The 12,535-nt window shown below is 43.6% G+C and overlaps 1 protein-coding gene and 1 non-coding gene across 2 annotated transcripts in view; one reads left to right on the top strand and one right to left on the bottom strand.

Moving 5' to 3' along the window:
- The window catches only part of PADI2 (peptidyl arginine deiminase 2), a 651,199-nt gene that overhangs the window by 585,022 nt on the left and 53,642 nt on the right, over window positions 1-12,535 (bottom strand). The gene's annotated exons all lie outside the window — the stretch shown is intronic.
- LOC126007735 (small nucleolar RNA SNORA22) lies at window positions 7,809-7,938 on the top strand. The gene has a single exon (XR_007495225.1). It is a non-coding gene; the product is annotated as a small nucleolar RNA SNORA22 (small nucleolar RNA).

Genomic DNA, 12,535 nt, shown 5'->3' with positions numbered 1-12,535 from the left:
TATGCTTAAGGTAAACTCATAACCTCTGGGCCTCAATTTCCCAGCTGTGTCAAAGGGCGCTGCCCTCAAAAGGACAGTGGGTCCTTTTGAGTATGATGGGACAAGGACATGGTGCTTGGATGCATCACTGTGAGCAGGGTGCCCCTGCACTAAGCATCAACATCTGGGGTGCCCTTAATTTATGTTTCAAAGTCTGTGGGTGCCCCTATTCTATTTAGCAAAGTCATGAGATGGCCCTTTCCTACATGTTGAAGACCAGTTAAGGTTTTCCTAGGACAGTGCCAGCCCAGCAGGGGACAGTGACCTATTCTCATAAGTTCCCAGTCTAGCGGTGGACTCCTAACCCTGCCCACCTACGTAGACAGGGAAGCTGCTAGTCTAATGGGGCACATGGGTCTGCCTCTCTAGAAGTCCAAGTTTGATAGGAGAACCTAGCTTAACTATCAAGAACTTGCTGGTGTGATGGGAAAGCATAAGTTCTGCCCAGGAAGAGATGCTAGTCTGAGGGGAGAGAGATAACAGTCTTAAGAGGATTGCCCAACTTGATGTAGAGCCCTATGGGTGAAGTAGGAGAAGGATCTCTTGTTTTCCATGACCCCCTAGTATGAGTGGGGAAATGGGCTGCAGCTGTGAGAGCCCCAACAACAATCCTGGGCACAGACCCAATCCCACCATTCAATCCGCTCTCAGTTCCCCATTTACACTTACCTGAGGAAATGACAAAATAGCAAGAATGTGTAAATTGAGGAAAATTAATATAATTGCCTGAGCAATTTCTTGTCATTTCTGCATATCAAGAGAAACTACAATCAGCTCTTGGTGAGCAAGTGGTCAGTATGGTCCATCCCCCACTTCTGTGAGCAGGTGGTCAGTGGTCAGTGTGGATCGTCCTCCTCTCCTGTGAGCAGATGGTCAGTGTGGGTGGTCTCCCAGACAGGCAGCCCCTTCTTCCCCACAGGGATTTGTTCTTCCAGGCACCCTGGGGCTAACAGCTGGGCTGGGCCTTCTGGTGGAGCTGGGGGCACTTTGGAATGGTTTGGGTTGTTGCAGTCTGCATGTGATCTAGGCACAGCCTAGCCCAGTGTGAAAGATGTAGCTGACACTCCCAGGACCCTCCCGCTGCTCCCAGAGGGCCTGTTTATCCCACTTCACAGATTCAAAAACAGCCTAGATGACTCAAGAGTTTTAGTCCTTGAGATCCAGCTTGCTGCACCATCTGTAGCCCTGAGACCAGGCCCTAGCCTAACTTTGCCACCTCCATGCTGTTCCTAAGGACCTCCATGGGCACAGGTTCAAGTCTCCATCTCTTCCCTCAAGCCCTCATGCTATCTACTGACCTCTGGGCTGAAACCAGTGAATTCACTTAAAATGCTCAGAGCTGCTAGGGTCCATGGCGAGACTCATTAATGTGATAATACTCAGTTCCAGAAGGAGCCCTGCCAGGTGTCTTCACTCTAGGTCTCACCTCTCTGGGGTCTGAATGCAGCCCACATGGAGGAGGGTTGTGAGGGCTGAACTCAGAGCTAGCTAGTTTGGGGACTCCACCCTTCTGCAGCAAATGCAGGTTCAAGCTCTGTGATGTTGAGGAAACACCCCTGTTATGGGCTATTGAACGAGGTCCTACAGAGACTAGTGAGGTTTGCAGAAACCAGGCTTGTGTTGGGATGAGTAGCCTCAAGCAGGACCTTCTTTCTTCTAGCAAGTGTTCTGCCATGCATGGCTATGTGCCAGGCTCGAGTGAACTCAGGTGCTGGGCAGGGGGCATGTAGGGCATATAGACATAGCCCCTGCCTTCCCAGAACATGGCACCCAGCTCCCATGGGCAATATAGGTTTGAAAAAGAAAGTTGCTGAAGGCCCATTGTGGAGGGAAGAGCAGCTAGCTTTATTATTATTTTTTTGGAGGGGTGGTGGGGCAGAGGAGTCTCAGTCACTGGCCTATTAAGATGGTGATAACCATCCCTCAGCCTGGGGTGCATAACAGGATCCATACCATGGTCTGACTATGATAGAAAAAGATCTGACTAGTGTGAGCACCTGGCTGGCTAAAGGGTGTGGGAAGAGAGAGGGAATTCTCCTCTAGGGCCCCATCTGGGGGGAAAGGACACCCAGGTGCTCAGTGGCTGGTTATTGGGCACAGATGTGAAGGAAACTGGACTTTATGGGCATCCTAGATTGGAGGCTTCTGGTTCCAGTGACAGTGGGGCCATGGCTGGGGTGACAGGGATCCCTCAGCACCATTCCTATTTCAGATCTTTCCAGCCAGAACCTAATTCTGAGGGACAGACACATCTTCTCCTGTTAATTTCTGCTAAATTAGGTGACCAGGCTGGTATTTTTTTGGCAAATCTGAGGGCATGTATTTGCATGCTGGTTTGCATAAATTAGGAGATGATTTGCATTCATTTACATTTTATTCTTGATATGAGGTTCAGAAGACCCAAACTCAGTGTGTGAAAAATGAATTAAGACTGTCAGTTTCACTGGATTGGATGTCCACTGAGTGGACAGGGAGTTTGTCTTGCATGTGTCCAATATAGGTTCAATCCCCAGCAGCTCATCTAGTCCATTGAGCCCACAAAAAGTGATCTGTGAGCACAGAGCAAGGAGTAAGCCCTGAGCATCTCAGGCATGGCTCCAATCCAAAACCAAACAAAAATGGGTCCACTGGCTCTTGAGTCCTACTGTTAGATGAAGTAGTATGTAAAGTTCAGTACCTGGGCTGTCCCCAGAAAGGGGACAGACCAGCTCGAGGTGTCGCAGGACTTGGGCACTTGATAGAGAGAAAGTAAAAAGGCCTGGATGAAAACACAGGATGTGGTTTCCAAGACAGACTGATCAGGGATGACCTTGAGAAGGTATGAGTAGTAGTGGGGAGTGTAGTCCCCTTTTGAGAGACCCTGATTATTTCTGGCCATCTCTATGCCTGCCTCTATCATTGATTCCAAGCAGAGCTCAGGGCTCCAAAACAAGGATCTGGTGAGATGCGGGTCTGGAAGCAAACACTAAGGCAGGAAATAATCCATACAGTGAAAAGGTACAAGAACAGGTTCCGGAAGTCCAGCACTCAAGCAAGGAATCCCAACACACAAACCTGCTCCTAAGAAGGAAAGAAGCTTAGTGGAGGAAGACCGAAGAATGAGGGCCTGCCTTCCTCAGACCCCTACTTTTATTGACAAGAACCAGGCCTCTCCCTAGGGTGGGAGGGGAATGCCAAGTAGGGAATAATCCAATAATCCCATCACCAGATCACACACACCCTAAAGCAGAGTATGAATATTGATTAGGGTGGGACTAGTAATCCAACAATCTATGGCCCGTTTCTTCTTCAGAGCTCTCCTAAATGGTCTGAATCACCTGTTTTAGGAAACAAAGAATGCTGACATGACCTATCCAGGGCCAAAGGACTGCTCTGTGAAGGCTGTGGATGCATATGAAAAGCACTGTGGCTCAAAGCTGTTCTGTCCTGATTAATGAGGAAAGAAGTCCAACCTCTGGGGTCCCTGCCACCTCCACAGAGTCCCTTCACATCTCTGTCCTTCTTGTGTGCCTCACTGGATTGGCCTCCTAAAGAGGAAATGTGGGAACATCTGGGCCTTCAGAATGACCTGGTTTCCTTGGCAACAAACACTCAGCACAACCCAGCACGGGATCAGGTGCCCAGGGAAGGGTGCTGGATGCTTCCCTTGAGGGAAGGAGCTTCCACCTGGACCAGAGCAGAGCCTCCCTCACAACTGAGGGAACCCAGGGCTGCTGCTGCCTCTGTCCCCCTCTGCCCAGTTCTCCCTGGTGGGATAAAGACTGAAGAGTGAGAAGCAGAGTGCATCTTACCCTCTGTTAAAGCAAGGTGGGGTCTTTTGTGGGGAGTGTTTGGAGTTTGGGGCTATACCTGACACCCAGTTCTGTCAGGCCTGGGATTACTCCTAATAGTTATGGGGGACCATATGTGGTGCTGGGGATCAGAGCAGGATTGGCCAAATGCAAGGCAAGCATACTGTCCACTACTGTCTCTCCAGCTCAGAGGCGGTGGTCTCTGACTGCTTTAACAAACAAAGGGACCATGGAGATACTGAAAGATGGACTGCAGGTTTAGGTCCCACCACATGGTCTTTAATGCCCTATTAGGGTGGTCCCATTGGCCCTGAATATTCTGAGTTTTGCTTGATTTTCCTTTAGTTTTTGTTTTTGTGTCACACCAAGTGGTTTTCAAGGCTTATCTCTGTCTCTATTCTCAGGAATCACTCCTGGCAGAACTTAGGGGACCCTATGTGATGCCAGGGATTGAACCCCATTTGGGCACAAGTGAAGCAAATTATTTACCCCCCTATACTTCAGCCTTCTGAGATTTGCTTGGGCTACTCTAAAACAAACAATAAAAGAAACCCACAGCGGAACCCAGAGGTGTGGCCAAAGGCCCTGTGGGCCTGGTACAGCCTTTTCATGCAATTGGGAGGCCTGTGTGGCTTTGAGCCATTTACCCTGATGGAAGAATACTGGACCAACCATCTTGTTGGGGACTGACTTGTTTGAGGCCATTTTGCTATTCTTTCTGCCATAATCCAGCCTTTCACCTAAAGGCTACATGCAGTCTTGCTGTAAGTTCTTGGGCCAAAGAAAAAGGAAAATGCAGCTGCAGGAGATAATTAATCTTGTAGCCCGGAGGAGAGCAACACGGCCCGGTACCATTCCCAGAAATGAGGCCTTACTCCCTTAACCATATCCCTGAGTTTACAAGACATTCATTATTGTGTATATGCTACATTGTCTGTTCAAGATCACTGAGGCAAGCACATCTTGCACCACCTCCTGATAGTCAAGCAATTAGGAATGCAGCTAGAAGGTCACAAGATGTTTCCATGGATACTGCAAGAAGTATTGCCCACTTGCCTTATTTGGAATAATGAAGTAATTTTCATGCCAAAAGTGTGATTGACATCACCCTTGTACTGCCCCCTTCTCCTTCTCTATATAAGAAGGAGCTGTAGCCAAATAAAGTTGCCCTTGAGCAGTGAGACATTGCCTTGGGTCTTTATTATTAACCTCTCTCAGATTTTTACAGGTGTGGTTGTTCTTCTACCTAGCAAAATAGGAGTGCGGTTGTCTGAGAAGTCTTCCCAGCTAATTCCTGCTGGCCGGGCCCCTCTGGGGGGCTTCAGGACCCCGCATTTTGGCGCCCAACGCTGGGCACGAAGACCACCGCCACACTCCGAACGACTACGGGTCGGCGAGTCCGGAGCTGTTTCGTAAATCGCAGGATATACCCCATCCGGGTAGGCGTTGAAACGAGTTAGCCTTAATCAAATATTTAAACTGCAGTTTTTTCAGTCGTTCTGATCACCGCCCCTGATTGGCTCTTGGGGCTTCGCCCGTTGGCTTCACTTCCATGGGTGTTTCATTGAGTACTGAACTTAAATTCATTACTGATATTCAGTCTGAGTTGAAAGCCAGACATGTAGAGGTTACCAAAAAGAATATTTGTAATTTTCTTATGTTTATTCATAATGTATGTCATTGGTTTATTATTACCTGTCCAGAAATTGTTGCGTCCACTTGGGACAAAGTAGGACATGAAATGAGTGATTATTTTGTAAATAATGATGATTCACAGAAGGAAAAAATTATGTTCCAATATTGGAGCCTGTTAAGAGATATCATTGTAACTAAAAATGCCGGAACCGCCAAAGACATCATCCATGCCGTTGAATCTCATGTACAACAAGTCTCCCGTGAGTGTTCCAGGACTCCCTCTCGTTCTAATTCTGTCTCTCATCTCCCTTCTCCCTCTGAGAATACTTCCCCTTGTCCTCCCTCCATCACTGATTCTTCTACCTTTGTCTCCAAAGTAACTAATGCTCTTAAAGATCTCTCTAATGCTTCTCATTTATATCCCTCCCTTACTTCTGTCCATGCTTCTGCTCTATGCACCCAAACCCCTACAGAAGAGGCCGCTGCACCCTCTGTGCAAAATCCTAAACAGCCCTTCACTTCCCTAGCTTCAGCTCCGTCCCTGTTTCACCACCCTCCCCTCCTTAGCCAGCAATTGCAACAATACAAAGCCTTTAATTGGAAAAGCCTCAAAGAGCCATTTCAAGCCGTAACCTCCTATGGCCCCCAAGCCCCTTACACGCTCTCCTGCTTAGAATCTAAAAGCTGAACTCTTTGTCTCTTGGGAAGTTAACTTTTTTTTCCGCTGCAAAGCCCTTGCAGACAGGCAGGAATTCTGATCTCTAAGCTCGTATAGCTGGCCTCGCCTCTTTTCATACCTTAAAGGTACAGCACACACTTTCCAGGTCCCAGCTTGCCAACATGGCTCTTGCTGCCCTCTATGCCTGGAAGTCGCTCCCCAGAGCCAGCATTCCAGCAGCTCCCCCACACGCGGCAACAAACTGTTGCTGCTTTCTTCCCCCCCCCCCCTTTTCTGACTTGAGTTCCCAACTCACCACAATTACATCCATGGTCTCTCACCTCTCTAACAAACTTGATAATGCTCTTGGCTCAAAAACCAGTGCTACTACCTTTCCTGTCTTTCTCCCTAATGGAAAAAGTCTTCCCCCCCCCCCCCGCCTGCTCAGCAGCCTCCGCAGCTACCTTCTCAAACGCCTCCCACTGATCCCCCGCACCCCAGGGGAAAAATTCTAAATGCCCAAGACGCTCAGTCCCTAACCATGGCAGATTCCCTCCTCTCACCGCTCCCCCTCTTAAAGCTATAGATATGAAGCTACTTGGCCAAATTAAAAATCTTAAACAAATCTTAAGCCTTCAAAAACAGGCTGCTTCTCTTAATTCACAAGTTTCTGCCCTTCAGGCTTTCCCCCGCCCTCCTAAATCTATAGCTGTCTGTCCTTTGCCCACTGAATTCCACGGCCAAGCCCCCCCTCTTGAGAATTCAAAGAGACAAACTAATGAAAGTGAGGCTAAGTGCCATAAAACAGAAACTGCTGCAGTGCCTACAAAAAATTCTAAGGGCACAGTAAGCAGGATAATTACAAAGTATCATCTGCTAAGCCATAAAACATTGCGATATCTACACTTTGCTGTTAAAACTTCTGAGCCTAATGTACCCTTTACTTTGCTCAAACCAATCCTCAGCCTCCTTCAGCCTCTTTCCTGCCAGCCTTGGAAAACAGCCAGCTCAAACCCTGCCACTCCCACTTTAAGCCTTCCAATTCACCTTGAAATACCCAATCTTTGTTATTCAAAAGAAATCTGAAAAGTAGCATCTCTTGCATATTCTCAAATCAATTAATAAAACCATGATCCCCATGGTGCTTTTGCAACCCAGACTCCCCTCTTCAGTTGCCATTCCCTCTAATTCCAATAAATTAGTAATTAATCTTAAAAGATTGCTTTTTTTTTCCTATATATCATTACACCCTGCTAACTGTAAATAATTTGCCTCTAACCTTCCTGCTGTTAACTGTGCTAGCCCCTCCCCAAGTTATCAGTGAAAAACTCTGCTTCACCTTGTCAGCCCTACACTTCGTCAAATATGTGTTATTAGGTTTAGTGCATTAAGTAGTGTAAAGTAATTATTAAAACATTAAAAAGCAACAGAAAGATAAAGGCAATAAATTTTTTTTTTCATGCCTCTCAGAAAATTTTAGAGCAAGGTCATAATTCTGTCACTTTACAGATAACAAAATGTTGGTAAAAGAAAAACTTCTTTGTGTTTTAAAATCCAAACGAACACAAAAGTGTTAAATTTAAATCTTATATTTCTATTAAAAGTTTTATTTTAATTTTTAAAGTATTTACAAAATTATGTGAAAAATAATGTGGTTAGCCTTTTTAAACAATATAGTTAATTTAATGCACAGTGAACACCTAGGTGTGCTTTATAGTACCCTTAGTTTTAACTTTGTGCTACAGCAATGGTTGTTCTTTATTTCTGCATTGAAAGAACTATTATTTTAAGTGCATTCAAAATATCAGCACATTATACAAATCTGTATATTTGTGTCGCAGTGAAAAAATAATATAAATGAAAAATATATTATATATAATTTTATAAGTAATATATAAAAGTAACTAAACTTTATAAGCAAATTAACTAGTATTAAATATAATTTTAGTCTTAAGTTCTAGGTGTGTAAATGCATCAGATGTCTTTAACTATATTTTATAATAATCTAAGCATTTAGTTAATTTGGTATATAATATTTTTTACAAATTATTCACTTAAAGTCTTCATAGTAAAAACAGTTGTTTGTTTTTTAAAAAATCAGTTTTTTATACCTTTAATAATCATAGTTCATGCTATTGTGTTTAATCATAAAAAATTTAACACTTTATTGCAGCTGTCTTACTGTTCTACTGCAAAACCAATTTAAATAAAACCTATTCATTTACAGCAAATGATTTCATACTTCAGAGTGAAGACTCCTTCTACAGTGCTCATTAACCATTTTACTTAAAAAATTTTTACTGTTTATTAACCATTTTACTTAATGTTTTAAACTTCAAATTAAAATTGTTTTAAAAATGTTTTGTGTTAATTCTAAACCTTAAAATTTATTTTCAGCAAAGTTCCACTCCATCTACATTAAGTACTTCTCAAAACTAAAAAAGTTTTTCTACAAAATTTTTTTTTCTTCTCACAAACATGCTAGCTAAATATTTAAAAGCGCTTGTCAATTTTTTATAAATAAGTCTTAAATCAATCCTTTTGTCTGTTTATGTGTCTGTTGTGATGAATGAAAGTGGCCACAAGTGTAAAATGTTGTGTTTAGTGTTGTTTTGTTTTGTCTGTTTATTTGTTATCTCTACATTTTATAATAATACAATTTTTAAAGCCTTATCCATTTTTCAAATTTCAATTAATTTTTTCAACCTGGTTCAGTCTGGTCAGTTCACAAACTGGCATCTTGCAACTAAAAATCATGTGTTAAAAATTATGTATTAAGCTAGCTTTGTCCTTCTAAGAACATGGCGGAAAGTGTGAGGGATGGCAAACCCCAAATTTCTCAATGGCCATCGGGGATAACTTTTCCCTGGAGAATTTCTGGACTTTGCAGTCACCCAACTTTCCTGCTATGTGTAAGTTCAGGCCTATAGAATATGTATTTATAGCTAAAAAATAGCATCTAGCTTTAAAATAATAACTAAAAAGTTTAAGAAAAATCATTTAAGTTCAGTTTAAAAGTTTTTAAAAAATTGGCGATTGTTATTTATAAAAATTTTTTGAATGCTGAAGTCTAACAAAAAATTTCCGAAGTCTAACAAAAAATTTCCGCAGCCTTCCACAGTCCTGTCTTCATCCACTTCAAAAAAGCCTGTCACCCCTCCTGCCAGCCGCCATTCCTGCAAACCTGTTTCTAACTGACTCCACCTTTAACAATGCTGAATTAGACACTCTGCCTAGCTGCCTTGGATGCCCACCATTGCAACCAACAACCTCCATTGCAAACAAGTCACGGTCGTAAAACTTTGCTTACTCGAACCATATATGTGCCCGCCTGTTCAACAATCACACATTTGCAATCAAACCATTATTGTTAACAACTCTTCCATCTTCATTGAAGCCCCCAACTCCACTTATTTTGTTTACTCCACTGCATTTTCTCCCCATATTGTTACTGAAATGTTTCTTGCTTATCATAATTATTATGTTTTAGCTTTGTTAAAGCCTACATTAACCATCAAACCTGTTGGTCCGGTTTCCACCTTGAACCTCATCCTGCAAATGGTCAATGCCTCTGCCCAAGCGCTCTCCAACACCAGCTATGAACACTGTTAAATCTGCAATTCACCGGTTTCGCCGTTTTATAAAAGCATCACAACGTTTAAATCTCCTATCTACACCAATAACTCTAAACTTCTTCTCTGGAAAGTTCAGCCTCAGCGTCATCAACTCACTATTAAGCAAGTTGTAAGCTACGAACTCTGCCTTCTAGCCCATCCTTCTCCTCTCAAGTTATTTTAAATATTATAAATGCCTCTGCTCTAGCCCTCACAAAACCATATTATAAACGCTGTTAGCTTAGCTTCTCTCCTCAACCCCTACGATACTGTTAGTTCCCTTGCTGATGTAGTTCTTCAAAATCGTCGTACTTTATATTTTGCCCTTATATAGGAAGGGGGAGTCTGTGTGGCCCTTAAAGAACTATGCTGTGTATTTAAAGACAAATCTGGATTAGTTAGGGATAGTGTTCTACGTATTGGTAATGGTATGAAGGAGTTCCAGAAACGTTTTGACCAAAAACAAAGTTGGTAACAGGGTTGGTTTTTCTCTTCTCCTTGGATACATACATTACTGTCCACTATTTTGGGCCCTCTTATTAGCCTCATGCTGCTCTTTTCTCTTGGCCCATGGATTTTCCGCAAAATCACTGCCTTTATTAAGAACCAGGTAGATGAAAAGGCAAAAACCTCTATTCAGGTCAACTACCAGCGTCTGACCCCGCGTGACTCCTGTGAAAACTTGGCTTTAATCACCAAGCCGCCTTTCCAGCCACTAAGTTTTCAGGAGATAGAGCGCATAGCTAACAAACGGAGCTCGCTCCGGTACTTGTGCTCTCGGCTGTGGAGATACCTACGACGGGATTAGCAAGGTCCCAGTTGGACACGGCCCTAAAAGGCTACAAAACATAATTCAAATCTCTGTGCACACCCACGGCGCTTGTAGCCACCTTTTAAATGCGGCTTTGGCCGTGTCCGACCTGGTCAAACCTTGTAGCCTAAGACACGGTTCTTCCACCCGCTCACGACTTTCCTTCTTTTATTAGAAGAGAAAGGGGGAGATGTTGGGGACTGACTTGTTTGAGGCCATTTTGCTATTCTTTCTGCCATAATCCAGCCTTTCACCTAAAGGCTACATGCAGTCTTGCTGTAAGTTCTTGGGCCAAAGAGAAAGGAAAATGCAGCTGCAGGAGATAATTAATCTTGTAGCCCGGAGGAGAGCAACACGGCCCGGTACCATTCCCAGAAATGAGGCCTTACTCCCTTAACCATATCCCTGAGTTTACAAGACATTCATTATTGTGTATATGCTACATTGTCTGTTCAAGATCACTGAGGCAAGCACATCTTGCACCACCTCCTGATAGTCAAGCAATTAGGAATGCAGCTAGAAGGTCACAAGATGTTTCCATGGATACTGCAAGAAGTATTGCCCACTTGCCTTATTTGGAATAATGAAGTAATTTTCATGCCAAAAGTGTGATTGACATCACCCTTGTACTGCCCCCTTCTCCTTCTCTATATAAGAAGGAGCTGTAGCCAAATAAAGTTGCCCTTGAGCAGTGAGACATTGCCTTGGGTCTTTATTATTAACCTCTCTCAGATTTTTACAGGTGTGGTTGTTCTTCTACCTAGCAAAATAGGAGTGCGGTTGTCTGAGAAGTCTTCCCAGCTAATTCCTGCTGGCCGGGCCCCTCTGGGGGGCTTCAGGACCCCGCACCATCTGATTTGTTTATTTGGTTGGTTGGTTTTGGGGCCACACTGAGCAACACTCAGAGGTTACTCCTGGCTCTATGCTCAGAAATCACTCCTTGCAGGCTCAGGGGACCATATGGGATGCTGGGTCTGTCCCATTCGGTCAGGTGCAAGGCAAATGCCCTACAGTTGTGCTATCTCTCCAGCTCCTGGACCAACCATCTTAAACATTGTTGCTCCTGAGTCCCCAATGCTCTGACCCAGATGATGCCATGTCAGCAGATGTCCCAGATATGCACCATCAAGCTACAGAATTGTAGTTCAGAGAGACTATAACGAGGGATGCCTTTCAGTGCTAGGTTAGGGAACAAACTTGTTCCCTCAATCACAGAGTAGGTCTGTACAGGACCTGATCAGAATAACATTTCAGTCCTGGCAACTGTGATTGGCCTTGAGATGGGCATGTGATCCAGGAAAAACCAATCAGGACTGTTCCCTGGGCCTTAAGTATTGACTTGAGTGAGGGAAATGATCTGTTCATTCTGGGGTCAGTAAACAGTGATGAAAAACGCCATTCCTGTCATTGGTCTTGTTTCCCATTCTTCCCTATGTCAGCTGAATATGGAGGAGAGAAGGAGGCCAAGATCAGCATAAAAGATGTGACACTTTGGGACTCCTAGCTCTCTGGGTCAACTCTGAGAATTCTCAGTTTCATAAGCTAGTTATTTTATTTTATTTAAAAACTCTAACAAGTTGTCAAGCTTAGGTATATAATAATAATAATATAAATAATAGTTTTTATTATTATAGTGTTAACTATTATTATATCATAATAGTGTTAACACATATGCTTTTGATGCACAAGTTACTACATCAAAGTGCCCGAGGCCCTCTACAACAGGCCTGTATAATTTCTAGTCCTCCTCTTCCCCTCACTTTTAAACATCTCCATCCACTGCTTGGTTATCTCAGTTTTGCAACTCAAGGCCAAGGGTTTGTCCTCATCCCATACTGCCAATCTCCTTGTTTTGTTTCTCTGTATTCCACAGATGAGTGAGATCCCCCAGTATCTTCTCCCTCTGACTTATTTCACTTATCACAATGCCCTCCAATTCCATCCATTTGATAGCAAATAGCAATATTTCATCTTTTCCTAGAGTGGC

Source organism: Suncus etruscus, chromosome 4, assembly GCF_024139225.1.
Source record: "Suncus etruscus isolate mSunEtr1 chromosome 4, mSunEtr1.pri.cur, whole genome shotgun sequence".
Classification (NCBI taxonomy): Eukaryota; Metazoa; Chordata; class Mammalia; order Eulipotyphla; family Soricidae; genus Suncus; species Suncus etruscus.
The sequence above is the reverse complement of the archived record's forward strand: the minus strand, read 5'-3'. Positions and strand labels throughout refer to the sequence as shown.